The sequence below is a fragment of the Galeopterus variegatus genome, unplaced genomic scaffold, assembly GCF_000696425.1.
Source record: "Galeopterus variegatus unplaced genomic scaffold, G_variegatus-3.0.2 Scaffold1397, whole genome shotgun sequence".
In the NCBI taxonomy this organism is placed as follows: domain Eukaryota; kingdom Metazoa; phylum Chordata; class Mammalia; order Dermoptera; family Cynocephalidae; genus Galeopterus; species Galeopterus variegatus.
In genome coordinates, this window is record NW_007727508.1 from 301,530 (window position 1) to 306,159 (window position 4,630).

The window sequence follows — 4,630 nt, forward strand, 5'->3', positions numbered from 1 at the left end:
AGTGGGAAGTCCTTTTATAATAATTGAAAGGTGGAGCCTTGAAGAGGTGATTAGATTATAGGAGCATGCCATAGTGAGTGGATTAAAAATGGTGGTAAGGGGAATGGTTTGTAGGGCTTTAAAATGAGAGTGAATGAGGAAGTTGGTCTCTTTCTGCTCCACCATTTTTCACAATGTGATACTCTGCTATCACCAACACCACCACCAAGGCTCTCACCAGATCTGTTCCCTGGACTCTGGACTTCCCAGTTTCAGAATCTGTAAGCAATAAATTTTGATTTCTTAAAATTTACCAAGTTCCAGGTATTTTGTTATAAGCAGCAGAAATGGACTAATACAGATGTGTAGTCCAACTCTTTCCCTTCCCAGTGTGAAGCTGGGAGGTAAGGGTTTTCTCTCAGTTGCATGGCATTGTGTCAGGGGTAGGGATTACGGCGAGTGTTTTGAATTTTTATACCAGCCTTGATGTGGCTAGTTTCATGCTCACCCTGGGTGCAGTAGCCTCCTGCTAGTTTCTCTATTTTTCACAAAGGGTTTTTGTTCCTTTATTTATTTATTTTTTTTTAATTGATGTATCCATGGAAGGAAGGAGCATCCAGGACTTCATGTTCTGCCCTCCTGATATCATTCCTCCAAAACTACAACTTTTGAGCATATATGCAAACATGATTAAAAGTCCTAATATCTTGTGCATATTTGAGGGCAGTTCTTAAATGTATGTAATCTCCCATGAATAAGACTTTAACAGCATTGAAATCACATTACTATCTCTTTCCTTACAAATAAACAGGGGAAGATGTTAATGGAAGAGTATATAGGAATAGAGTATTACTTGCAGGTTTGGGAGAATAAAAAGTACACATTTTAGGCTGATTGATTTTGGAAGTTAAGAGATTTATGTTTTCTCCAGAGTGTCATTAGAATTTAAAAAATAAATAGAATAATCTGAATGATGAACATTAATGTGTAATGATTATTAATAAGTATATTATTAGTAAAATGAGAAGAAAAAAAGAAAAAAGTATTAAAGTACTTTATATGCTTTTTCCAGTTAGAAGTTCTAGATTGTAAGCTCAATGTAGACGTGATTTCTTTCTATATGCATTCTTCTCATACCTGCGACTACCCTTGCACCTGGAGGGTGCTTGATAGTTGTTTCAATAAATATATGAATGAGCACAATTGCATATAAAGTCAATTGTCAATGTCCTTTCTATGCCTATAAGTAACCAAGAGATAGCTATGATGACATTTCAGCCATTACATATAAGTTCCCCTTAAACTTTCAATTTTAACAACATATTTATTAGCTTCAGAACATATTTTTCAATAATAATAGCTTGAATAAAACATAGCATTAGATAGTCAAGTAATATTTGAAGCCATGGTTTTAAGGATGTAGTCTGAATTCTTCTGAATAAAAATTTAAAAATAAATCAAACATGCTGAATAATAAAATAAAATAATTTCACCATTTGTAATGAAAACAGATTCTGCATTAATCCTATTCCAGAAAACTAAGATAGATTTGAAAAGAAGTTAAATTGGGAAAGCAGTTTCTCATTAAATTAAACTTAAATCGAACATTATAATAACCTAACACTTTGCAGTGTGGGTGCAGAGATTTCTGTAATGAAATCCTGTTATGCACATAATGCTGAAGAATGCAGTACAGAAAACTCTAGCCTGTTAAACAGCAGCATGTAGAATCACATTCAATAAATATACCTATCAGTATTCTTTACAGAAGCAATCCATATTGTTTGAAGGAAGAATGTAAATTATTATCTGTTGTACCATTTTTTCTTGCCATAGAAGGAGAGAAAGATGACAAAAGAACTCCATTGCTATACAAAACTCTCTTGACATATTTTCATTTCTTTAAAAAATTAATAACTTTCAAACATTTCTAAACTTTCAATATGATACAATAGAGCAGAATTTAGCTTTTAGTCAATTAATGGGCTTTACTGTACTCATTTTTTGATATTATAGTATATTTTGTACTGAAAAGAAAATACATGGGCACAAATATGTTTTAAAATGAGTGGGAATACATAACATCCATTAAGATTGGAACTAGGTTTTNAACATAGCATTAGATAGTCAAGTAATATTTGAAGCCATGGTTTTAAGGATGTAGTCTGAATTCTTCTGAATAAAAATTTAAAAATAAATCAAACATGCTGAATAATAAAATAAAATAATTTCACCATTTGTAATGAAAACAGATTCTGCATTAATCCTATTCCAGAAAACTAAGATAGATTTGAAAAGAAGTTAAATTGGGAAAGCAGTTTCTCATTAAATTAAACTTAAATCGAACATTATAATAACCTAACACTTTGCAGTGTGGGTGCAGAGATTTCTGTAATGAAATCCTGTTATGCACATAATGCTGAAGAATGCAGTACAGAAAACTCTAGCCTGTTAAACAGCAGCATGTAGAATCACATTCAATAAATATACCTATCAGTATTCTTTACAGAAGCAATCCATATTGTTTGAAGGAAGAATGTAAATTATTATCTGTTGTACCATTTTTTCTTGCCATAGAAGGAGAGAAAGATGACAAAAGAACTCCATTGCTATACAAAACTCTCTTGACATATTTTCATTTCTTTAAAAAATTAATAACTTTCAAACATTTCTAAACTTTCAATATGATACAATAGAGCAGAATTTAGCTTTTAGTCAATTAATAGGCTTTACTGTACTCATTTTTTGATATTATAGTATATTTTGTACTGAAAAGAAAATACATGGGCACAAATATGTTTTAAAATGAGTGGGAATACATAACATCCATTAAGATTGGAACTAGGTTTTATTGCATATTTTGATTATGTGAAAGTGACAAGCCAGCTCTTGGAAAAATGAGCTGACGATAGATAAACAAACCGTATAACTACTCTTAAACATTCAAATGTGGTGTAGCCAAATTCCCCAGAGCACTACCTTTAATATAAGCACTATTTACCCAAATCATTTAATTAGATATGAGAATAAATGATTACTTAATATGTTTCTAATTAAAAGTACAATTTCCTTATGAAAACTTTGAGAAAGTATAAGTAAATAATACACATAAAACCACAATGTAATATTTTAGGATATCAGCTTTGGCTTTGATAGAATAGCGTGCCCCAGACCAGTGCTCTTACTGAGAACAGCTAGAAAAACTGAATGAAATATCAAAATATCTAATGCAAAGCACAAAAGATCTTCTGACTTAGGCAGGACTTCAAGGGTAGAGATCTTGAAGAGAATCAAACTTCTGCTAGGTAAACTGATATTCTGAGCTGTTACTTTTCTCCTTTGTGGTATTAAATGGGACAACAGTCTGCTGATTCTAGTAGCCAGTCAAGAAGACTACTGCTAAGGAAAGAGAAGCATTAGAGCTTTTAACACTCTCATGAGGTTAGGGAGTTGGGAAGATGAATATTGGAGTTTGTGGCTGACAGTGCTGCCAGCACTTAAGGGTCAGTGATTCCAAAAAGATGAAAGTACTGAGAAATAAACATAAAACTCAGTATTTCCTTAAAGCATTTCCTGAATTCATAAAACACATAAGATACGAGTGTAAGAAGTCAAGCAAAAATGACACTGAAAAGTAGAATTTCTGCTCTATTATGTTACTATGGAGACAAAAATTTGAGTTTAGGAATCCAGAAAGCTGAAGCAGACCTATGATACAGTCCAGGCTCCAGGTTTGTTCCTCTGGAAAAGTTAGAGCAAACCAAAGGCATTCGGAGAGTTACAAAGATTAAGGACATCATCAGGCAGCTCATTACTAATTAGATTATGGTGGTCTGCTCCCACTTTTATAGCCTACCAGAGGATTGTTACTCTGGAAAAAAGTAAAGTCGTCCATAAGTTTTACCATTTCTTATAAACAGTTTGAAATATACAATTTAAAATCTACAGTAATACTGGGTTACAAACCACCCCATACCCAGTAGCATACCACGATAATAATTTTCTTTGTGTTCATTTATTTGCACCTCAGCTGGGGAAAAGTCAATTCAGTCTGAGGACTGGATAGGACAACTCTATATATGTTTTGATTCTAGAGCTCAGGACTTAAAAACAAAAAACAAAAGCAAACAAACTAAACCGAACATTATCTACCCAGAAGAAGTTTTTCTCTTGGTAGAGGAAAAAATTACCAGAGGATCAGGCAGAGACCCAAGATGCCTATTAATGCCTAGGCTCAAATACTACAATCTGCCACTTCCACCAAGATTATGTTGGCTTAAAAAATTCACATAGCAAGCCTGATATCAATGAGTGTAGAAGTATACTCCATTTCTACTCTATGTGATGTACTGTGAAGTCAAGTGGCCATCAACATGGATTCAGGGAAGACAAAGAATTGTGAAAGAAATGCCACCTACCACAGTCCACAGTCTTGGTTATACCCACTACCGTTACCTACTGATGGAGTTTGGATGTGTTGTCTCTTCCAAAACTCATGTGGAAATTTTATCTTCAATGTGGCAGTGTTGTAAACTGATTGAGTCATGGGGGTGAATTCCTCACGAATGCATTGATGCTCTCCCTGGGGGAGGGGGTAAATGAGTGAGTTCTCGCTCTATTAGTTCCTGTGAAAGCTCATTGCTTAAAAAGA